Here is a 26265-nt window from a genome sequence, read left to right on the forward strand (position 1 = left end):
GGAAATCTGAATAAAATATGGACTTTTGTTCATAATAATGTATCAATATTTCATTAATTTTAATAAATGTACCATACTAACGTGAGATGTTAATAATAGCAGAAAATGGGCATGGGGTATTTGAGAACCCTCTGTGCTATCTTTGAGATTTTTCTGTAAATTTATAAGTGCTCTGGAAAGTAAAAATATGTGCGTGTGTACCACTTGCAAATATAAGCATTAAATAAATGTTAAAAGAGATCCAAATGATTAGCCTGTTTCTCACTTACCTACACAATTAGTAGGACTGGTAAATTTTCCTTCCAATGGCCTATGACCATTCCTTGTTTTCCTTCCACCTCTCTCTACCTTCACTCATGCCCTGAATATTTACCTTGGACTGCTGCCAGCTCTTCTTCCTCCTGAATCTGCCCTGAACAGTCTTCAGAATTCATTGCTTTTGCAGATCATTAATTTTCTTACTTAAAACTTTCCTAGAGAAACCTTATCATTGTTCTCGGTATGAAAGACGTTCTCCTGGACATTTAATGTCTTCCAGAATCTGGCCCAAATGTCTGTCATTCCTTACATTAACAAAGCACTACTAGAGGTCAGTGCTTTTTAAACTTTTATATATTTTTAGTAAATTGAATGTTATTTTCTGCAAATAAAATCTTACATAAACATGGCAAGTTGCAGAGCAGATAGAGGCAATGCTGTAGGAGGGATTGGGGTTAAGAGAACCTCTTGTGCCCCACTCCTCATCTTGGGTCAGTAGACTACAGAAACACCCCTCCACCATGCCCCCTCTGCTTGACTATTTTTATGTCTTTGTTTTTGCCAGTGGCACTACCAAAAATGCCTGTTACCTGCTTCTACCACTGTTCAGCCCTCTTAAAATCCTTTTCTTTTTCTAAATACCACTTTTTCCATGTTTGCTTCTCTGATTTGCCCTCCAGAAGGGTTTTCCCATTCTCACCCCCGAGCTCTTGTCTTTGGCTTGAATTTCTGTTACAGCATTTAATGCAGATTGATCTGCATCACAATTATTTGATTATACTTATCATATCCTCCCCATTAGTCTCTAAACTCCTTGAGGACAGACCTCTGATTTTTCACGTCTCTATATTTCCTGCAGCAGCTGTGCTAACTGAATAGATTTGTGGACAGGAGGATTAGTGAGTTGACTTTGGCTTGGACTGATACTCCTGCTCTTGACAAATTTGCCTGTCTGAAAACTAAATGACCCAAAGTGACCCATGAAAAACTGTAACTCAAGAGTCATTAGACTTTGGGAGCAGTAAGATGAACTGAGGCCTTGAAACACATGACAACATGGATGAACTCTCAGAACATAATGCCGATTGACAAGAGCCAGACACAAAAGGATACATACTGCATGATATGCTTGGTAAGGTAAACTCAGAGGCTTATAATGTAGACTATAGGGGACCTAGACATAACCAAAGCTGGAGATAGGTGAACAGTTAGCTAATGAGGTTGAACTTAAATGTTAGGGAATGGATAGAAATGCAGGCAGTTCATTAGTGGGTCAATACCTTCAAATTTGTCATATTGAAGGTGAACATAACTGAAAGGGGTTGTATGGAGCCATGCATCCCATCGATTAACACTCCAACTATAAATAAGTTCTTGCTTGAACTACTTCAAAGGTATGAATCTTGTACAAAGAGTTTATAATATAGGGGTACAGGGGAAAACTACTATCGCATGCTATGGGCCATGTTTAACAAGAAGACAGCAACAGTACCATAGCAATACCAGGAGTAAATAAATGGGGCGCTGGGGGTGGGGAAGGACAAGATTAAGGAAATGGATTTTCTATTTGGTAAGGGTGTGTTTATTGGTTATTTTTCTTTTGGGGGCAATGGAATTGTCTAAAATTGAGAGTGTTGTTGATTATACAACTAAATGAAGATAATGTGAGACATGGATTGTTGACTTTGGACGTCGTACATGATGCCCAATGGATGGAGGTGACTGAAGGATACATCAACTGAGAAGTAGCATGGCAAACTACGGTGTATACATGTGATTGAATATTGTGCTGCTACAGAAAGTAACGAAGTGGTGAGGCATGCAATGATGGGAATGAACCTAGGGGACATTATGTGATGCAAAATAAGCCAGAAACAAAAGAACAAATATTGCATGGCCGCGTTTAGAAAATACTTATAAGAAAATTGGGGCCTGGATTGGAAGGTCTTATAGCGGGAACATTTGGTACAGAGCTGTAATTGTTATTCTGGATTTTGAGAGTTTGTGCTATATATGTATAACCTGGCATTTCCCTGGAACTTTGAGTACCCATGTGACACTTAAGACATGGAATAGGAGTTCTGCAGGTCTGAAAGGCAGCATTGCAACATGCGACAACTATTAAAATAATTGAAAAAGAGATCAGGCTTCAATTAGAAATAAGAACAAAGCCAGTGGGGTCGGGACTAAGGTAGATCAGAACACAGGGGTAAGGAGGACATTGTTTGTATTTTAGAACTTCACCTAATGTGTGAGACCAGAAGAAGAGAGGTGTATTTTGTCCTAAATCTAAAATTTTCTGTAGCACATAATCTAACTCTATGTCTTGATAGATCATTTATACAACCAAAAACACATGGAGCCCAGAATGGAAATGAGGGCTCATAATTCTGTATAGCATAATGTAATGCTTGGATACATCCTGGAGTATGTTGAGCAGATAATGAAAAGTATTGGCAAAGTACATGGAGGGATAAGAGAAAAAATACGGAAATATTAAACTTTACTACTGGGAAAACCCCTGATACTGTCTCAAACATTAGGGATTCCCAAGTCAATAGGCCGAGCCCTTGATCTTGAGGCTTATTTTTGTGCAGTTTATTTAGGATACAGAGAAGCAAAGCCTACCTATAGTCATGCCTGAGAATTATTTCCACAAGACCTCTTTTGTTGCTCAGATGGGGCCTCTCTCTCTTTTAAACCCACCTCTGCAAGTAAAATCATTGCCCTTCCCTCTATATGGACATGACATCCAGGAATGAGACTCTTCTTGGCACTATGGGATTAGCAGTGTCTTCCTGACCAAAAAGGGGAAAACAGTTATGGCAAAATGAGGTATCAGTGGTAGACAGAGTTCAAATAGAATTGAGAGGCTATTTGAAGGCTACTCTTATGCAAGCTTCAGCTAGATATTGCTATTTACCATGGTTTGCTAAACCCCAACTAAGACCATTCCTGCCAACCATAAAGAACACTTGGGGCTCTGAGATTCTACAAAAGTTCTGTGCACTATGATCACTTTCCAGAAACCTATACCCCCAGATGGGTTCCTAGGCCAGATAACTCCTGAAATGCAGAGGGTCCAGCCTCTCCAGAACATTTACTAGTACCATCCCCTATCCCAGATTATGGACAGGCCTTTCCAACATGAAAAAGTTAGAGTGGGCATAGCCCAAATACCTCTAAAGATTAGGAGAAAGTTGAAAGGAGAAAGTAGAGTTAGAGAAGATAGGATTTAACAAATGAGTATGACTACTAAATCATCATATTGATATTTCTTTTAGTCTTCTGTATCTTGAAGTAGCTAGAAGGAAAAACCTAAAATTGTGGAGCTGTAACCCATACCAAACTTTGAAATCTGTTCTATAACAAAATCATCATAGTGTGCTTTGAAATTTATTGCTCTTTTTGTCTATATGTTATTTTTCACAATAAAAAAATCTGAATAAAGTCTATAATTTAGTTACAAATAAAAAAGAGTCCTTAGACTTTGTACCCCCTTTCTTTGTCCCATACTCTTCACCCAAAGCCTTAGTCCAATGCCTCGGACACCACAGGTGTTCAACTTATGCTTGTTGAACTATTGAGTAAATGAGACAGATTTTGAAAGAAAGCATTTTAAAAGTCAAAGCTGACCGCACAGAGCCTGTGTTACTGTACAAAATCAGCTGCAGGACCTGCACAGCCATCCACAGAGGCGTGTTTCTCCAAAAACCTTTGGTGTTCTGCCTTAGATGTGGGACTGCCTGCTTGGCTCTGTAATTCAGCATCCATTTCCATATAAATCCCTTATTTACACTGTGTCATTTAGCTCGGGTTTTCCCTTTGTATGCTGTTCTTAACGATGCTTTACAAATATTTATTCTAAATAAAAATGTTGGAGAAGACTACAGAGTGTGACTTTTCCCAGATCCTGCAATCTTCTACAGATGTCCTTAAATACAGCCCACAGTGTAGGCCCCATTAGGTGGCTCAGTGAGAAGGCCCCTGCTCGGTGGATTTTTAATACTGATGGAATGGGTAAGAAAGATCGGAGGAATATTTTTAGCGTGAGCAGCTAACTTTAAAATTCTCTAAAGGTTATTGCCTGAATTTCCAAATTTGTTCACCTGCATTTCTTGCCGTAATTTGGAAAACAAAATGTCAAAAAAGGAAAGGCCTTTAAAATGCTTATTTTTATTTAATATCACATAAATATTTTCACTATAAATGAATCAACTACAAAAGTATACTTAGCAAAACAAGGTCTAACTTTATTTGCACTCTCACGCCTACTTTTCTTCCCAGGGGGTAAACACATTTACAAGCTTGCTGGTTCTTCTCAGTCTCTCTTACATAGATATCTATAGTTTTCAATATTACTTCATTCTATGTACATCGCACATAGATTAAATTATACGGATGTATCAGTTGGAATTTAATTTCACCTACGAGTAGAAAGTGACTTAAGCAAATCAGCATTCATTTTTCTCAAATGATAACAAGTCCAAGACTGCAACAAGCTTCACTATGCCATGAGGGACCCAGATTCTCTGTCCTTACAATTCCAATCTTATTTGTAACTTGTACGCACAAACTTGTTACCTCAAGACCGGATGTGCCAGCAATGGTGCCACATCCCAGGCTGGAAGAGGGGAAAGGACAAAGAATGCTGCCTCTTTTGCACAGCCTAAGTTTAGGAAGCTACCCTAAGGCCATAGCATGTGCAAATGAGGCTGGGAAACACAGGTTTTTTTTTTTTTTATAATTTGTGTCTTTTCTTTTTTTAAGCTGAGCACACTGCCTCCCTGATCCTCAGGGATCTTTTAGTACAGTAAATTGGAGCAATGGATATTGTATAGGCAACCTGCCTGTCATTCTGAATTTTGTCTTTCTCACTTAATAATGTACCCTGCAGCCCATTCCATATCAGTACATTCCATGACTGCATGGAATTCTGTTGTATGGATGGACCACAATTTATTTAATTATTCTCCTACTGAGCCACATTTCCAATATATTTTTGTCTGTCTAAGCTGTGTTAATTTTGTATTTATTTTCTTATAAAGAGCTCCCAAATTTTACAGGCTTCAGGTCTCACAATACCTGGAACCCATTTCTAAATAAAATCTTTCCTTCCACACTGTGGGGCATGGGGGCGTGGGCACCCTCCATGATCTGAAAAGTCAGAGTAAATTTTTTTGACCATCCCTTCATACCAGAGGAGTTTGAATTTTTTCTTTTATGGAGTGTTTACAGTATCTAGTAGTAAAATTTGGGCTATTTGGTCATAGGCTATACGTAGATCAATGTTAAGTCAAAATACTGTTTGATAAAAAAAACTTTTATTTTATTATTTATTTATTTTGGCATGGACAGACTCTGGGAATCGAACCCAGGTCTCCGGCATGGGAGGTGGTAATACTGCACTGAACCACCGTTGAACTGCCCTTGACAAAGAAATTTTTAAAATATGAAATGAGAATGAAAATTAAAAAAGAAAGTGGGTATATTAATGGTATTAAAAGATAAAATACGTTGATATCACACAAGATGCATATATTTTTGCATTTCTGAGTTTCTAAACTTTTTCTGTGTCATCTGCTAGCTTTCCCCTGTTGTTTGCAGCTCCAGCAAACTCCCCTAATATTTCCATTTAATTTTTTATGCTGACCCGTGATATATTGAAACCACGATGGGGAAAATCTTCATGTGGAAGGGATAACTGTATTTGAAAATATTCTAATTTATTGTTTGCCTTCTAGATAACTTGTTTGATATTTCAGTTAATGTTTCACATATCCAAAGAGGATATGACCAACATTTTAAGAATAGTTACTATGCATAACTAAATGCTTGGCATTGTTCTGCATCCTGTACTTTAGAATTAATTTAGTCCTCAAAATGACCTTACAGGATAGTGTTTTAGTCTGCCAAAGCTGCCAGAATGCAACACACCAGAGATAGATTGGCTTTTAATGAAAAGGGATTTATCTAGTTAACATATAGTTCTTCAGAGGAAAGGTAGCTAACTTTCAGCTGAGGTTCTTTCTTACATGGGAAGACGCAGGGCAATCCTTCTCTCCAGGCCTCTGGGTCCCAACAACTTTCCCTGGGGTGATTTCCTTCTGTATTTCCAAGGCCTGAACTGAGCTGCGAGTGCTGAGATGAGGTATGCTGAGCTGCTTGGGCTGTGCTACATTGAGCTCTCTCATTTAAGCACCAGCCAGTTAAATCAAACATCATTCACTGCAGCAGGCAAGCCTCCTAGCTGACTGCAGATATAATCAGCAACAGGTGAGCTTCACATACCATTGGCTCATGTCCACAGCAATCGAACTAGGCATGTTCACCTGGCCAAGTTGACACCTGGACCTAACTACTACAAATAGATACTGTTGTTACCTACACTTACAAACAAGAAACTGAAACACATAAGGACTAAGACACAAGGCAGAGCCATTTTCTTCAGGTTTTTTTTTTCTGAAACTCCAAGCATGTTTTCTTGTTTAATGTAACTGTACATAAAATTTTTGTTGAATTTTAAAAAATAGGTGAACCTATTACTTGTATTATAACAAATATTAATGAGAAATTCTAGAGGAACAGAAAAATATGTTTATATTTCCCTAAGGCTGTTCAATGTTAGACCTATAATATATAAATAAATTACTCATTTGACAGTTTAGGAAATAAAATATTGATGTAAATATAAAATATGAAATAAAATATAGCTTATTTCATTTGAGGCCTGGCTCAGAGTGGACCTTAATCTTCTTAGTGGAGTCCTTTTTAAGAGGGTAAGAAATAGAAAAAGCCCAGAGACGTTTAGAGAAAAAACACACAAACAAGCAAAAATGGAGAATCAACGAGGGGACTCACAGGAAACAGAGAGGAAGCCACTGAAGCCAGAAGCTGAAAGTGAAGGACTGGGAGAAAAGGACCAGCAGACATGGCCATGTGGCAGTGTGTCCTGGAAGCTGCCAGTCTGTCATCAGAGTCCAAGTATCATCCTGTTGATGCCTGGAGTTAGAAATTTTCATAACCTAAGAAATATAAATCGTAAGTTAATAAATCCCCACTGTAAAAGCCAACCCATTTGTGGTATATTGCATTCCAGCAGCTTTAGTAAACCCAAACAGGTGGATTGCACCTCCCTGTGAATTTATTTATTAAATTTTTTTTGCATGGACAGGCACCGAGAATCAAACCTGATGCTCCAGCACGGCAGGTGAGAATTCTGCCATCAAGCCACCATCGCACTGCCCTCCCTGTGAATTTATAATTATATCAAAATAAAAAAGTTTTAAAAAATCTGCTACTGATTTTAGCATTTTGATCTGGTAACTTATCACTTTGCTGAATTCACTTATTTTAGCTCTAGGAGATTTATTTATATTTTAGGGGACTTTCTAGATATAGGATCATATCATCTGTAAATAGTGAAAGCTTCACTTCTTCCTTTCCAATTGGGATGCCTTATTTCTTTTTCTTGCCTAATTGCTCTGGCTAGAACTTCCAGGACAATGTTGAATAACAGTGGCCACAATAGGCATCTTTGTCTTGTTCCAGACAGAGAGAACGTTTTCAGTCTTTCACCATTGCATATGATGTTAGCTACGGTATTTTCATATATGTCCTTTATGATGTTGAGGAAGTTTCCCTCTGTTCTTAGTTTTCTAAATATTTCTGTCAAGAAAGGATGCTGGATTTTGTCAAATGTCTTTTCTGCCTCAATTGAGATGTTCATGCATTTTTTTCCTTCATTCTATTGATGTACCTGAAATATATCATGCCACTACCTTCTTGACGCCATGGCTTCTAATGAGAAATCAGCACTCAGTTTTATTGAAGTTCCTTTGTAGGTGACGAATTGCTCTTCTCTAACTGCTTTCAAAATTCTCTTTATCTTTGGCATTTGACATTCTGAATTAATATGTGTGTTGGAGTAGGTCTGTTAGGATTAAGTCTGTTTGGAATATGTTGCATTTCTTTGACATGTACAATTAAACTTCCCATAAGAACTGGAAAGTTTTCATCCATTATTTCTTCAACACTCTTTTTGCCCTTTTCCCTTCTTTTCTCCTTCAGGGGCACCCATGATGCCTATGCTTGTCCACTTCTTGTTGTCACTCAAATCCCTGAGACACTGCTCATACATTTCTATTCTTTTCTCTGTTCTTATCACTGTATGAGTTTAATTTTCCTTCTTCTAGTTTGTTGATTCTTTCATCTGCCTCTTCAAATCTGCTGTTGTAGGCCACTAGTGTATTTTTAGTATCTGCTATTGTGCCATTCATTCCACAATATCTGTTATGCTTCTTTTTATACTTTCAAATTCGTCTTTATGCTCACATATTGTCTTTTCAATATGATTTATCTCTTTATGAATATTTTCCTTCATCTTCTTAAATTGATTTGGTAGATTTGTTTTAACATCTTCAACCAGTTCCAACTTCTGAGTCTCCTCTGATGTTTAATGTGTCCCTTTGGGTGAGCCATATCTTCCTGTTCTTAGTATAGCTTGTAATTTTTTGTTGATGTCTAGGCATCCTATTATCTTAATAAGTTAACTATGAATCTCTGTTTCTCCCCTTGGTCTACAGTCTTATTTTTGATAGTTTTTGTGTTTAGGATCCTCTTTGATGTTTGTCAAACTTATACTACACCTTTAGAATACTTTATAATTACCTTTTCTCATCTTTTCTTTATCTGATTCTTGTCCTGGATATATGATGCAGGTTTTACAATTGCTCATTTTGTATGCAATTATCTTTCCTTCTCCTCTGTTCATTCTCTGAGAATCTTGATCTATTGTGTTTATTTTCATGCAAAATTTTTTCCCTGGCTCCTATGATTTGTTTAAATTCTACCCCTTGCTCAGTGACATGTTTTCCTTTGAACTTTCAGTTCGGGGACCCATCCTATTTTATAGCAGTTCAGCTTAACTCCACCCCCACCCCCCACCCATTTTTTTTCTGTGAGGCTTTTCTGCCTCTGGTTTCTTCCTGGTTAAAGTATTCCACCCCAGGGAGCCAGATGGGATCAATCCAGGAAGTAGGATATTTAAAAAAATCCAATTGCCTTTGGATGTCCAGCTGACTGAAATTGGATTGAGTTTGGGCACAACAGTTCTTACCAACCTTTCCATCATGGTCTCTTTCTTCTTCTTCTTTTCTTTTTCTATATTTGCCCCTGGGGGCCCTTTTCTATGCAGCACTTCTCAGCAGCTTGTGTTCCACTCTGGGTCTCTGTGGACTTAGGTCTCTGTTCCTACATATGCTTAGAGTTCCAACTTGCTGCTGTGAGTGGCTCTAGCATGTCATTCCATGGTGGGAGTGAGCCAAGCCATTTCGCTTCTGTGTGACTCTCAAGCTGGTGGGATCAAACACGGGGGAGGGGAATGGAATCAACCCACAGCCAGGACAGAATTCTCCTACCTATGATTTTTTCTGTTCTTTAATTCAGTGTTTATGAAGTCCTTTTCCAGTCTCTACTGTCCTTCAGAATTCTAAGCAAGTGGAGTTTGTCTGTTTATTTGCTACATCAGTTTTCACCAGTTTTTTTAGGGGATGTCTTATGTCACCATGTTGATGATGTCACTTAATGAGGACTTCTTGATTCTTATTCTATAGGTTACATCAGGAACCACCTGCTTCTTTTTCCTTTTTTCTTTTAAGATTGCATATCTTGTTCCAGATCCATATCAGATAGACGATTTGGCAGCAGTATGAATTGGAAAAGGGTGGCCTAGAGAATGAGAATAATTGGTGATTGTAGCAATCCACTTGAGCAATTTTAAGAAGTTTGGAACTGATACATGAAAATTGGGATGGAGAAGAGAAAATAATTAATGGAGTTTTGGAAGTGTAGTACATTGTAGAGGAAAAAAGACTTAGATGGCACAGAAATTTCTAGTTTGGATCATTAGGTGATTTCACCAACCAAAATAGGTGATACTGCAGGAGAAAGAACTTGGAAGGATGACATTATTAAGTTTATAAAATGAATGAGATGGCAAAAAATGAATTTCTAATGGTGAAATTTCAGGTAGCTGTTGCTTTGTCTAAAGAATTTTTGAATAAGAGATGGTCTGCTTTTAATTGAGTTAACAAATTATTTTTGCATTGGAATTTACAGCCTAATGATTAAAGCAATAAAATCCTACAGATAGGAGACAGCATCTGTTTGCTTTCCTATAAGAACCTAGGATTTTAGAAATCATAAAAGATTTAAGCATTAATTCACTCAATCCCCCTTTTGCTGTTTTTCATGAAAAGTCCTAGTGGTGAATGATCATTTCAAGAGTATTTTTTGTTGTTGTTTGCTTTGCTTTTTACTAAAATAAAAAATGTTTAAGCAATTTTGACTCAACACAATTGACAGATTCCTCCTTTTCTCTACCGTCCATCTTCTCGCTATGATCCCCCTTCTGAAATTGAGTCTTTGAAAGGATTTGAAGTGCGAGTTGCTCACAAGTAGAAAAAAGACAAGAATCTTGGTAGCTTCAGTGGCAGACATTGTTTTATTCTGTACGATAACTAACAAAAAGAAAAAGTGAATAATATTTACCATCTACAGATGTAAGCATGGTGTTTCTTAGCATCTTTTTGGGAAATGACCAAAAATGTTTCTCTCACAAAACTTTTTCTCAAATGCAAAGGTGGAAAAGTTTTGTGCGTGCAGACACCAAATGTTCAAGTTTCGGATCACTGTTTAGTCACAGCTCCAGTTAACTGGCTGACACAGCAAGGCCACCATTATCAGGATAATTTTTCTCACTATTGGTAGGGTAACTGGCTGGATGTAAGCCAAAGTTCATTCATCCAAGTATGTTGCCTAATAACTGATTCATTCTTAAGTTTTTCATGAGGAAATACATATACAAACATAAAAGAGAATGAGAGAGAGAGTGTTCTTTCTTAAACATCTGAGCAATAGCAGCAAAATAAGAGCTATTGCACAACAGACGTCAACATATGATGGGGTGATTTCTTTATTTATCATCCTGCAAAAGCAATTTCCTCTTTAAATGCCTATATGTAAATTTTCTTAGCAACAGACAGTTTGAATGCTTGAATATGAAAAACAGGATATTTCTCATGATAAGTGTAAAATTAGCAATGGTCATATTTTTATTTGAAAATGAAAAACTATTTTGAAAGTTCTAAAAAAATTCACTGAATGACTTGTACTTATTTCTGGTGAATAATTTATCTTAGATACCTTTTAAAAGAAGAAAGTGTAAACCACAAATATGCCCAGTAACTGGAAAAAAGCACAATTTTTTTTACCTATACTTTTATGTTATTAATCCTATATATTAAACTACTTTTGACTCCCCAGATTAATCTTCCAGAATGTTATAAATTTTTAAATTTTTGAAATCAACTTCTGCTGATTTTAAAAAGTAATTCTGCATGATTTTTAATTTTTCAGAACAAAAAATACATTGAAATATTTACATTTCTGTATATATATATATAGATCTGTCTTATTTTTTATTTTTAAATTAAACTTATTTGAAAATATATTCTTTCCTTTCTTTCTTTTTAAAATGCAGTTTTATTGAGATATACTGACACACCATACAAACCATCTGAAGTATACAATCACTGGCTCACAGTATCATCACATGGTTGTGCATTCAATCTCATGATCAATTTTAGAAAATTTTCATTACTCCAGGAAAAATAAAAATGAAAAAGAAAGCCCAAATTCTCCCATATCTCTTACCCCCCACCCACTATTGACCTATAATATTAGTGCAGTATATTTGTTACTGTTGTTGAAAGAGTTTTAAAAATATTACTTTTAAATATAGTCTCTAGTTTGCAATAGGGTCATTTTCCCCATATACCCCTACTATTAATTCCTTGTAATAGAGTCATACATTTGCTGTAGTTTGTGAAGAAACTCTTTAGTATTTGCAGTTAATCATGAACATGGTCCACCATAAGATTCACTGTGTTTACATTCCCATTTTTTAAACTCCAATTTCCTTCTAGTGACATACATGACTCTAAATTTTCCTCTTTCCACCACATTTACACACTATTTAGCACCGTTAATTATCTCACAATAATGTGCTACCACCACTTTTGTCCATTTCCAAATATTTAAATTCAGCCTAGTTAAACTTCTGGACATGTTAAGCAGTCACTCCCGACTTTTTTTTTTGGCCTCATTCTATATCCCGGTAGCCTATATTCTGTATTTGATGTCTATGAGTTAACATATAATCAGTTCATATCAGTGAGATCATACAACATTTTGTCCTTTTGTGTCTGACTTTAACTTTTTAAGTTCCTTTGAAGTCCATCACACTCCCTATCCTTAACATAACGTCCTCAAGTTCATACCTGTTGTCATATGCTTCAGGACTTCATTCCTTCATATTGCTGAATAATATTCCATAGTATGTGTACACTACATTTTGTTTATCTAGTCATCCGTTGGTAGACATCTGGGTTGTTTCTATATTTGGCAATTGTGAATAATGTGAATTGCAAATAATGCTGCTATGAACAGCGGTGTGCAAATGTCTCTTCAATCCCTGCTTTCAGTTCTTCAGGGTGGGTCTCAAGTAGCAGGATTGCCAGGTAGTAAGGCAACTCTAGTCTCAGCATCCAGAGGAACACCCATACTATCCCCCACAGTGGCTATACCATTTTACATTCCCACCAGGAGTGAGTAAGTGTTCCAATTTCTCCACATCCTCTTCAACACTTGTAATCGCCTGTTTGTTTAATAGCTGCCATTCTAGTAGATGTGAGATGATATTTCATTGTGGTTTTGATTTGCATTTCCCTAATAGCTGGTGAAGCCGAGCATTTCTTCATGTACTTTTTAGCCATCTGTATTTCCTCTCTGGAAAAATGTCTAGTCACATCTTTTGCCTATTTTTTAATTGGGTTCTTTGTCTTTTTATTGCTGAGTTGTAAAATTTCTTCATATATTCTGGATATCAAACTCTTAGAAGATAGTGATTTCTTAATATTTTCTACCATTAAGTTGGTTGCTTTTTCACCTTTTTGACAAAGTTCATTGAAGCACTGAAGTATTCAATTTTGAGGAGATCCCATTTATTTATATATATTTTTTATTGCTTGTGCTTTCATTTTCAAGTCTAAAAAAGTACAACCTATCACTAGATCTTGGGGATCTTGTCCTACATTTCCTTCTAGGCATTTTACAGTACTGGTTCTTACATTTAGGTCTTTGACCCATTTTTAGTTAGTTTTTGTATAAGGGTATGAGATAGGGGTCCTCTTTCATTCTTTTGGATATGGATATCCAGTTCTCTCAGCACCATTTATTGAGTGGTCTCTCCCGGTTGACCTGGTAATCTTATCAAAAATCAATTGGCCATAGATCTGAGGGTCTATTTGTGAATCTCAATTCAATTTCATTGATCAACGAATCTACCTTTATGTCAATACCATGCTGTTTTGACTACTGTGGCTTTATAATATACTTTAAAGTCAGGAAGTGTGATACTTCCCACTTCATTCTTCTTTTTCAAGGTGTTTTTAACTATTTGAGGCCCCTTACCCTTCCAAATAAAATGTATAATCATCTTTTCCTTTTCTGTAAAATAGTCTATTGAAGTTCTTGTTGATATTGCATTGAATCTGTAGATCAGTTTGGGTAGAATTGATATCTTAATGAAATTTAGCTTTCCAATTCATGAACACAGATATCTTTCTTCTTATTCTGATCTTCTTTGATGTCTTCTAGCAGTGTTTTATAGTTTTCTGTGTACAAGTCTTTTATATCCTTGGTTTAATTATTCCTAGATAATTGGTTCTTTTAGCTGCTACTGTAAATGGATTTTTTTTTCTAGTTACCTCTTTGGACAGCTCATTACTAATGTATTGAAACACCGTTGAATTTTTGTGTGTGTGTGTGTGTGTGTGTGTGTGTGTGTGTGTGTGTGGGCAGACGCCAGGAATCGAAACTGGGTCTCCAGCATGGCAAGCGAGAACTCTGCCACTGAGCCACCATTGCACCACCCACCGTTGATTTTTGTATGTGAGCTTGTATCCTACCACTTTGCTGAACTTATTTATTAGCTCAAGTAGCTTTGTTGTCATTTTTTTTCAGTATTCTCTAAACATAAGATCAGCCCCACTTTTAATTGAGTTCTGGGCAGTTTTAGATAGGATGTATTTGACTATGTACTCAATTAGAGTGCAGTTTTCAAGGAAATATATGACTTCTGATTTTATGTGGTCAAAGCTTGGTTTCATAGTAAATCCCAGATATTACTTGCTAAAAATTCTACCAATCATTAGGGCTTTAAAAAATTTGATCTGCAAGCAGAAAATCTTGAGATAAAAAACATTATCCTCTTCAAGACAGGGATCATCAGGGACAATTCAATCTCTGTTACAACTACTCAAATCTGATATTGTAGTGTGAAAGAGTCATAGACTACACATAAATGAATGTGTGTCTATGTTCCAATAAAACTTTATTTACAAAAATCAAGCAGCAGGCTGGATTTGGCAAGTAAGCCATAGATTGCTAACTCCTGGTTTACGTTATTCTCATGTTCACATTTAAGCACCTATTCTCCAGAATCTAGTACAATGTTTAAAAGGGACACAGTTATGTTTTGTTGGAGAAATAAATGAATTATTTAAATAGAGTGATAAAATAATATACAAACTCATTCACATATTTAAGAAGTATGCCTTGAATATCAGGCATCGTTCTAGGTTCTAGGGATACAACAGTGGACTAAGCAGGCACTTTAAAACTTTATCCCCTTAGCTTACATTCTAGATAGTAAACAGGATAAATAATGAAACGTCTAGTGTCATGGTTAGGGACAGGTGTCAACTTGGCCAAGTTGTGGTACCTGTTTATCTGATTGGGCAAGCGCTGGCCTGTCTGTTGCAATGAGGACATTTCATAGGATTAGGTCATGAGCATGTCAGCTACATCCACAGCTGATTCCATTTGTAATCAGCCAAAGGGAGTGTCTTCTGCAATTAGTGATGCTAAATCTAATCATGGGAAGCCTTTTAAGGAGGACTCAGAGGAGACAGGTTGCATTCCTGCTTTGGCTGGTGAGCCTCTCCTGTGGAGTTCATCCAGGCCATCCATTGCAGTCATCAGCTTCGCAGCCTGCCCTGTGAATTTTGGACTCTGCGTTCCTACGGTCACGTGAGACACTTCTATAAATTTTATATTTGCAAGTGTTCCCTGTTGATTCTGTTTCTCTAGAGAACCCTAACTAATACATCTAGTATATTTCATGAAAATAGTAGCTTATAAAAAATTAATGTAGACAAAGGGATAAGAATAGTGAGGAGAAGTGCCATTTTAGATTTTATAGCCAAGGGAAGGTTAATGAAAATTATATTTGAGTTGATGCCAGAAGGAAGTGGGGAAAGCATGCTCTCAAAAGAGGGGATAGCAAATGCAAAGGCTCTTAAAGAGGTGTTTGTATCAAAAAGGAGTTAATTCTTCCTATACTTTCTTTTTACATTTTAGATAAAGCACTCTTAAAAATTAAGGTTTTACTTACATTTAATGAAATGCACCCATTTTAATGTAGAGTGTGATGAATTTGTGTAACTGTATAAAAATGTGTGAGCACAACTACAGTCAAGATATTAAGGTTTCCTCACCCTAAACAACTTGCTTGAGCTCCTCTGAAGTCCATCACATTCCCTACCCTTGAACACAAACACTGATCTGCTTTCTGTCACCAAAAAGATTTGCCTTTCCTAGAATTTCCTATAAATAGAATCACACAATGCATAACTTTTAGTGACTGACTTCTTTCACTCAGCACAATGTTTTTAAGGTTCATTCATATTGTTGCACAAATATTTCATGCCATTTTATTCCTGCAAATTATTCCATAGTATAGATTTACTGCAATTTGCGTATCCATTCACCAGTTGATGGACATTTGGGCTGCTTCCAGTTTTGTGGCTGTGAAGAATAATTTTGCATTCCAGTAGCCTTGATTCTTGAATACAGTTTTATAATGATATAGCTTTTAAATTGTGACTGTGTGATTGTGAAAACCTTGTGTCTGATGCTCCATTTATCCAGGGTATGGACAGAGGAGTAAAAAAATATAGATAAAATAAATAAATAATAGAGGGGGATAAGGAGTAAAATAAATTAGGCAGATGGAAATACTAGTGGTCAATGAGAGGGAAGGGTAAAGAGTATAGGATGTATGAGCTTTTTTGCTTTTTATTTTTATTTCTTTTTCAGGAGTGATGCAAATGCTCTAAAAATGACTACAGTGATGAATGCACAACTATGTGATAATATTGTGAACCACTGATTGTAAACCATATATGAACTTTGTGTGTGAGAAGATTTGTCAATAAAAACACTATAAAAAGAATAATTTTGTTAAGAATATTTGAGCACACAATTTTGCGTGTGGATATGTTTTCATTTTTATTGGATAAATTTCTAGAAGTGGAATTGCTGAGTCATATCATAAATGTGTATTTAATTTTATAAGACACAGCTATATAATTTTCCAAAATGGTTGTATTATTTTGCATTCACAGCAGCAGCTGATGGGGGTTTCAGTTGCTCCATATCATTGCCAACACTTGGTATTGACAGCTTTATAACTTTAGTCATTATAGTGGGTGTGTAGTGATATCTCATTGTAACTTTAATTTACATTTCTCTATGACTATTGATGTTAAGTATCATTTCATGTGTTTCTTGGCCATTAGAGTATCTTTTGTGAAATATCTATTTAAATATTGAGCCTGATTTTTATTGTTTCAGTTCTTATTATTAAGTTGTAAAATTCTTCATACATACTGAATACAAGCCTATTTGTAAAAAGTTTCTCCCCATCTGTCTTGACTTTTTATTCAAAGAGCAAAGTTTTGAATTTTGATGAAGTCCAGTTTATCATTTGTATATTTTGTGTCCTGTTTAAGAAATTTTTATCTGACCCATTGCTTCATATATTTTTCCTTTGTTTTCTTATAGAAGTTAATTGTTTTAATATAAATTAGTTACTTGATCCATCTTTTGCTAAATTTTATACATTGAGTTTATGTTCACTTCTATGAATCATGGAAAGTAAGAATTGAAATCATTTTTTCCATCTAGATATCCAGTTATTCCAGCACTATTTTTAAAAAGACTATCTTTTCTCCATTGATTTACATTGGTGGCTTTGTTGGAAACCAATTGGCTAAATGAGACCATTACAATATAATCCATAAATAGCAGACATTAGGATAATAAAATAGAATGTTGAGAAACATACACCATTATATATTATACTATGTCATATGATCAGTAGGGAAAACTTTTTAGTCAGTATATCACATTAAGATAACTGGCTAGCCTTTCAAAATGTATTAAATCACTACTTCACAATTTAAACCAAGATAACTCCAACTTGAAATAATGATTTCAGTGTAAAGAGAAAGCCATAACAGTACCAGAAGAAAATACTGGTGAATAGTTAAGATACACTCATAAATATAAACAGAGGATCATGAATTATTTTACACTCACAAATATAAATAAATGTGATTGTGAAATGCTTAACTATGCATTTAACTAAGATATTTACAATTGTATTTTTTAGACTTTTGTAAGGTTTGTCATATAAACAAAATTTAAAAATCACTAAAAAAATTATCAGTCTTTGTTTCTTGATTTTTTGTTTTTTGGGAAAAAGTACTGGCCTCACACACAGATACCAAAAATTTAGCTGTGTTACTAGTAATAACTACATCTTAATAAATACCTGCTATGAGCTTAGCCCTTTATCTACATTATCATCTATCCCTCTACCAACCAATTTTCATATTCCCCACATTTGGAATGAGTGGTTAAATGGCTTACTTAAGGGAGAGAACTAATAGGCAGAGGACATAATTTTTGCTTATTTGCTTAACCCAGTCTGTTTCAAATTCTACAAGCTAAACTTGCTCATGAAAATTCCGTTTTGAGATTACTTTTTCCTCTGACCACCAGCTAAGAGAGAAGAATGAAAGGAGTATAAATAACTTTATGGTTTTGTCCAGACTCATACCAGGTAATGGCTAAGGGGATCGTACTAAGCAGGAAGGGGAGACAAGTGCAGAGAGAGAGAGGGAAGTCCCAAAGTCTCACTTCATCCACCTTCCAATTTTGCTAGAAGTCCCTCCTAATTGAACATACAGTGGAGAACAGTGGTTTCTCTTTTCACTTCAGAGGAAGCTTGGCACAGCCTTTCTTTGGCAGACAGTTCACAGTGCAGTTCACAAACACAGACTAATCTTTTGTAGAGTCTATCTGCCTTGGATGTAGCCATACATTTGAATGTTAACCATAAATGATCCAGCAACAAATCCCCCAAAAGAAAGAAATTGAATACTATGCTTGTTTCTTAACATTTCAAGTAGAAAAAAGCAGCACAATGGCGTGCTTCTCTTTTTATAATTTAGTAGTTATTAAGTGTTTTCGTTTCCTTGGCTGCTCAAGGAAATACCATGCAATGTGTTGGTTTAAACAATGGGAATTTATTAGCTCACAGTTGTGAGATTAAGAGAAGTTCCAAATCAAAGCATTATCAAAGCAATGCTTTCTCCCAGGAGTTTGTGGCATTCTGAGGCTGGCTGCCAATGGTCATTGGTCCTTGGATCCTCAGTCATATGGCAATGCACATGGCCTCTCCCTTTCCTTCTGGGATCAATTGCATTTCAGCTTCTTACTTCCTATCTTTTGTCCAATGGTTTGGAACCCTGAGGAAGGGTCCTCTGATATTTCCAGCATAATTGTATTTCCAATCATATCTCACTGAAATGACTGATTTAGGACCCATATTCAGTTAAACCATAACATAGAGTCCTATTCTGGGAGCACTCACCTTTTGAGAGCTCAGAGGGGTTCCTAATAGAGCCATTTCTGACCCTAGTCTCTGAGCACACTGTCTGGATAAGCTCAGATTTTTACAAATCATCAGTTTCTGTTTTCTTTGTGCTCAAGAGTTTGATTTTCAGCTTGGCCCTTTACTCTTGCATTTCACTCTAAGCTGCAAAGAAAACTCAGCTGCACTTTCCACACTTAGATTAGAAATCTCCTCAGCTAAATATCTGGGCTTAGAGCTTACAAGTTCTGTCTTCCAGCCTTTCCCTTCTAAAGGAAAGGCTTCATTGGAAGTACCTTTAGCATCCATATTTCTACCAACAGGCTTTTCAAAGCAATCTAGGCTTTTTCTGCCAAGCACCTCATAGTTCTTCAAATCTCTACCTGCTGCCCAATTCCAAAGCCATTTCCACATTTTTTAGATTTGCAGCACCCTCTTGGCATGAAAATTTGCTTTTGTTTTTCTGACTGCTCAAGCAAATACTAAACAATGTGTTGACTTAAACAATGGTATTTTATTGACTTATGATTTTGAAGCCAGGAAAAACTCCAAATCAAGGTATCATCAAGGCAATGCTTTCAGCTGTGGTGTTCTGGGGCAGGTGGCTGGTGATTCTCGGTCCTGGGCTCCTCTGTCACATATCAATGCATGGCAGCCTCTCCTGGCATCCCCCTTCCCTTCTGGGTTCCACCAAATTTCAGTTTTTTGCTTCCCATGGGTTTCTCTCTATCTGTCTGAATTACATTCCACTTATAAAAGACACCAATAGTAAGATTAAGACCTCATCAAAGGTTCTACTTACCATGAGTTCACATTCACAAGAATGGATTATCTTTAAGAACATGTTTTTCTGGGGTACATGCAGCTAAAAAACACCACATTAATTAAGTATAAAGTGAGAAATTCTGGAATTGGGTAAAAGGTAACCTTTTATCATAGATAAGGATGTCTTCACAAATGATTGAAGATAAGAATGTCCTCATGAACTTAATATTATTGAATTTGGAATCACCTTGTGATTCAACAAGCCATCTCTTTATAATTGCATCCAAATAGTCATTATTAGCTGTAGGCAAAAGAAAAGTAGATGCATGCATTCATTTGTTAACTTTGACCCAAAATATATCAATATATTTTCAACGTATGACCCCAAAACATATAACCTCTGATTTTGACTGTTGAAATGTAAGAGATAAAATGGGATAGAAGTGAATCTCTATTGAGCCCCTACTCATTGCAAACCATGGTAAAAAATATTTTAAATCATTTCTTTTCTTGTTGATTTTATAAAATATGTTGCGGGGTAGGCATTATTTTATTCATTTTAAAAAATGAATTTAAGCCTTCTTCATTAATTTCTTCATTTGCTTTGCTACCTGAATTTATCTGAGTATTTATACCCTTTGCTTTTATACCTGATTGTAACTTTTGTTGTCATGGGTACTACATTCCATTAGTTCTTGAATGTCTGACAGAAAGAGAAAAAAATATTCCAGAAATAGCCCCCAAACCCATTTAGAACAGAAGCATAATCCAAGTAAATGATTATCACTCCAGTACAGATGAGAGTCACAAAGAAACAACATGCCCAGGTCATTTCTATTGCAGATGCAGACCATAGATTCACTGAGAGCAGCAAGTTAGAGCCCCACATATATCCATGCACAGGAAGCCAAATTCACAGATCCAAGATGGAACGCAAGAAGCTGAGGAGTGCCACATACAAAAGGGGCCCCAAGGTAAAATGAGACTGTGGTGGAATTATTGGTAAGATATGCACATGATGAGTCTAGTCTCTGTTTGCTAGACCATCTAAATGCAAAATGGACCTCTCCAGATTGACTCCTGTTCTAGTTTGCAAGTAGCTGGAGTGTGATATATCAGAAACAGAATGGCTTTTAAAAAGAGGAATTTGTTAAGTTGCTAGTTTACAGTTTTAAGACTGTGAAAATGTCCAAATTAAAGCAAGGCTATGAAAATGTCTGACCTAAGGCATCCAGGCTCAAGAATTATTGTTCAAGAAGGCCGATGATGTTCAGCATTTCTCTCTCAGCTGGAAAGGCACATGGCAAGATCTGCTATCTTACTTTTTGATGGCTTCCCTGGGGTTTTGTCCATTCTGTTGGCTCTATTGGTTCTAGTGGCACTGAAGCTTTTTCCAAAATGGTTTCCTCTTAAAGGACCCCAGCAAGCAACCCCACCTTGAATGGCTAGAGACACAATTCCATGGAAACCATCTAATCAAAAGTTACCATCCACAATTGGGTGGGCTGTATCCCCATGAAAACAATCAAGATGCTCTCACCCAGCAGTATTGAATGAGGATTAAAGGACATGGATTTTCTGGGGTACATAACAGCTTCAAATTGGCACAACCCCACATACTTCCTCAAGGTAGGTATACTAATGGGGAAGAAGAAGGCATAGGCAGAGAAGCTTCACAGAATAAAAAGGTCTGTGGGGGCGGGGGGGAGTGGACCCAGAACTGAAAAGTACAATGAAAAGGGGATAGTGAATGAGGGAGAGAATGTAAACAAATCATAGGAGTTTGAGCAAATACTCTGCACAAAAATAGCCAAAGTAGATGAAGACTCCTGGAGAAGGAACAAATGAAAGGAAGCTTTCTCCTGGAGCTGAAATAAATGCATGCAAAATTGTGGTCTTAAAAATTGTACTGCAGGGCAGAGGATGGTGGCACAGTGGCAGAGTTCTCATCTGCCATGCTGGACACCCAGGTTCGGTTCCTAGTGCCTGCCCATGTGAAAAAAAAAATTGTACTCATATCCAAGGCAAAAATCACAGGCTAAAAAGCTAAGAAAATCTGAACTGTTAAATACAGGCTATACTAAATGTCCTGGATAAGTTGGACCGAGGATCAAAGAGGAATCTTAACACAAAAGCAATCAACAATAAAATGCTAAGCAAGAGGGACGAATTGACCTTAAGTTTTTACACATCAAAATAACCTGATGCTCAGACATCAGCAAAATATAAAAGCCATACTAAGAAACAGGAAGATATGGTTAAGTCAAAGGAAGAAATTAAAAATTCATAGGAAAGACAGAATTTGAAACAATGAATCAAAGAAGTCCTAATAAATTTCTTAAATCAATTCAAGGAGATGAAGGAAAACATGCATAAAGAGGTATATGACCTTAAGAAGATGATGTGTGAGCATAAAGAAGAATTTGAAAGTATAAAAAGAAACATAAGGCTATGAAAGGCACAATAGTAGAGATTTAAAACACACCAAAGGCATACAACAGCAGATATGGGCAGCAGAAAAAAGAGTCAGTGGTCTAGGAGACAGGAAAATCAAAATCATGTAGTCAGAAGAACAAACAGAAAAGAATAGAAAAACTTGAGCAAAGCTTCACGGATTTGAGTGACAGCATGACGTGCACAAACACATGCATCATGGGTGTCTTAGAAGGACAAAAGCCTTCTAAAGAATGTCTAAGGACATTCCTTCTAAAAAGAATAATTGAGGAAATTAGTTCCAGGGAGATGGCAGAATAGGATAGATGAGTTCAGCCCTGCTCCAAGGAAAAGTTAGAGAAGAGATGGGAAGATGATTGAGATGGCAATTTCAGAGTGTAACTGACCTGGGAGAGTCTTCTGCACCACATAGGGTGGCCCTGGTTGCAAAAGCTGAGGAAGTGAGAAGCAGAGAACCAGAGCCTAATCAGAAGCCCTGAGTGCTCAGGAGGGCACCAATGGAGAGACAGACACAAGGAAGTAAGCCAAGCCATATTCCTTGAACATTTTACCCTCACCAGTGCAGCTCCATGACCCATGACTCATGCCATACCCCATGCACCTGAACCCCATCACCTGCCCCCACTCCCTGCTCTCCAAGCACCCCTGCCCCACCAACCCCTTGTGCACACCCACCCACACCCCTACCCCAAGTGCAACCCAACCCACCTCTCCCATACCCCTCCCAAGCACTACTTCCATCTCTCTGCTCTATGCAGGTTGTTGACAGCACATAAATGCTGCAGGTGCTTACCTCCATACTTAGCCTACACCTGCTCCCAGCCCATACAGTCCCACAGCTGTATGCTACCTGTGCTGAGCTCTCTGCACAGGTATACCAGTTTATGACACAATTAGATCTATGCATGTGCATGAACCCGAGTCATTCTCCGCAGCTCTGGGAAAGTGCTGACTTGCACAGCTGGGTCACATCTGCCCCCAGCCCATGCAGGTATAATGCTGACCCACTGCAATATCTCTGTACATGTGCACAAAGGGCCCCATGCCTTAGACCAGCATGTATCAGGGTCACGCCTCCCAAACCCATGCACCTGCACAGGCACATCCTCCCGGCCACTGGGCACCCACATTCACAGGCACCAGTATACCATCCCCAACATGTGCCTATATCTGCACTGCAATACATCACTGTACTGTTGTGTCCCACCCCATGCCCTGCATCCTACTACACATCTATCTTATAAATACAAGGCTTTAGACTACTGAAGGAAATCAACTCCCAAAGTAAATCAATGAAGATATTTATATGTGGTGAAAACAACAGAAGATCACTAAGCATATCACAATGCAGACAGATATAGCTCAGCCTAACAATCAAATTAAAACACCACAAGGGACGCAGACATTGGAGCAATTAATCAAAGATGTTCATATAACTCTACTAAATAAAATAAGTGGGGTGGCTGATGATATAAAGGAGATCAAAAAGATGCTAGAAGAGCATAAATAAGAATTTGAAAGAATAAATAGAAAAATAGCAGACATCACAGAGATTAAAAATTCTGCAGACAGACTCAAAAACATACTAGAGACACACAACAGTAGATTTGGAGAGGCAGAAGAAAGAACAAGCAAACTAGAGGACAAGATAACTGATTCTGAGCACTCAAAACAGCAACTGGCAAAAAAAATATGGAAAATTTTGAATTGGATCACAGAGAAATGAAGTACAAAACAAATCACCCAAATTTAAAAATCATTTGGTGGCCAAGAAGAAGAGAGAAATAAAGGGCTAGGAACAGTAGTTGAGGGTATGAGGGAAAACTTCCCAACCCTTATAAAGGACATAAATATACAAGCCAAAGAAGCTCAACGAACTTCAAATAGAATAAATCCAAATAGGCACTTCCCCAAGACACATACTAATCAGTCCATCAAATGTTGAAGAGAAGCAGAAAATTCCAAAAGCAGAAAGAGAAAAACAATTTACTACATACAAGGGAAATCATAAGACTGAGTTCAGACTACTCAACTGGCATCATGAGAAGAGAAGGCAGTGGTATGATATATTTAAGATCCTGAAAGACTAAGACTTCCAGCCAACAATTCTGTACCCAGCCAAACTGTCCTTTGAAACTAAGGGAGAGATTAAAATTTTCACAGACAAACAAATCGTGAAAGAATTCATCAAGAGATCGGCCCTACAAGAAATACTAAAGGGAGTTCTGCCAGTTGAAAAAAAAAAGAAAGAAAAGACAGGAGAGGGAGTTCTGGAGGAGGGTGCAGAATTGAAGAGTACCAATAAGAGTAACTTAAAGGATAAAAGGAAAATGAGGGAAAAGAATAAATAGATCTGACAAATAAAATTCAAAAGATAAGATGGTGGATTCAAGAAACATCACTCAGAAATAACTTTGAATGTTAATGGATTAAATTTACAATTAAAAGCTACAGATTGTCAGAATGGAGTAAGAAATATAATCCAGCTATATTTTAGACAAAAGCCTCATTTTAGACACAAGGATACAAATAGATTGAAAGTGAAAGAATGGAAAATTGTTTTCCATACAAGTTGTAACCAAAAGAAACCATTTTTAATACTAAAAATTAAAAATTGACTTTAGAAGAAAGGACATCATAAGAGACAAAGAAGGACACTATATATTAATTAAAGGGACAGTTCACCAAGAAGAAATAACAATTATAAATATTTATGCTCCCAATCAAGGACCTCCAAAGTACATGAGAGAGGCATTGGAAAAACTGAACAGAATGACACATATTTCAACAATAATAGTAGGGGACATTAATATACCACTCTCCTCTATAGATAGAACAACCAGACAGAAGATCAACAAGGACATAGAGAAGTTAAACAACTTGATAAATGAATTGGATCTTACAGGCATATAAGATCATTGCATCCCAAAACACCAGCCTATGCATTCTTCTCTAATGCTCATGGAACATTTTCCAGGGTAGATCATATGCTGAGGCACAAAACAGGGATCTATAAATTTAAAAACATTGAAATTATTCAAAACAGTTCATCTGATCACAATGGGATGAAGCTAGGATATCAATAACCACCAAAGAATGAGAACATTCACAAATCTATGGAGATTAAATAACACACTCTTAAACAAACAATGTGTAAAAGAAGAAATTTCCAGAGAAATCAGTAGCTGTCTGGAGACAAATGAAAATGAGAATACAACATATCAGAACTTATGGGATGTGGCAAGGCTGTGCTGAGAGGGAAATTTATTGCCCTAAATACCTATATTAAAAAACAAGAAGAGCGAAAATTGAGGACTTAACTGCTCACCTGGAGGAACTTGAGAAAGAGCAACTAACCCCAAAGCAAAAGAAGAGAAATAACAAAGATTAAAGCAGAGATAAATGAATAGGAGAACAAAAGAACAATAGAGAGAATTAATAAAACCAAAAATTGGTTCTTTGAGAAAATCAATAAGATTGATGGGCCTCAAGCAAGGCTGACAAAGAAAAGAGAGAGGATGCAAATAAACAAAATCAGAAAAGAGATGGGCTGCATTACCCTGAAAAAAATTAAAAGAAATCATAAGAGGATACTATGAACAACTATATTCCAACAAACTAGACAACCTAGATGAAATGGACAAATTTGTGGAAACACACAAACAACTTACACTGACTCAGGAAGAAATAGAAGATCTCAACCAACAAGTAAAGAGATTCAATCAGTCATCAAAAATCTTCCTACAAAGAAAAGCCCAGGGCCAGATGGCTTCACAGGGAAATTTTATCAAATATTCCAGAAAGAACTAACACTAATCCTACTGAAACTTTTCCCAAAAAAAATGAGGAAAAAGAACTCTATCTAACTCATTTGATGAAGCTAATACTGTTTTAATACCAAAACGGGGTAAAGATACTATAAGAAAGGAAAACTACAGGCGAAT

General features: G+C 36.7%; 1 long non-coding RNA gene across 1 annotated transcript in view; it reads right to left on the minus strand.

Moving 5' to 3' along the window:
• Positions 1-26265, minus strand: part of LOC143665404 (uncharacterized) — a 63792-nt gene that overhangs the window by 2394 nt on the left and 35133 nt on the right. The window lies entirely within an intron of this gene.

This window comes from Tamandua tetradactyla, chromosome 21 (genome assembly GCF_023851605.1).
Source record: "Tamandua tetradactyla isolate mTamTet1 chromosome 21, mTamTet1.pri, whole genome shotgun sequence".
Classification (NCBI taxonomy): Eukaryota; Metazoa; Chordata; class Mammalia; order Pilosa; family Myrmecophagidae; genus Tamandua; species Tamandua tetradactyla.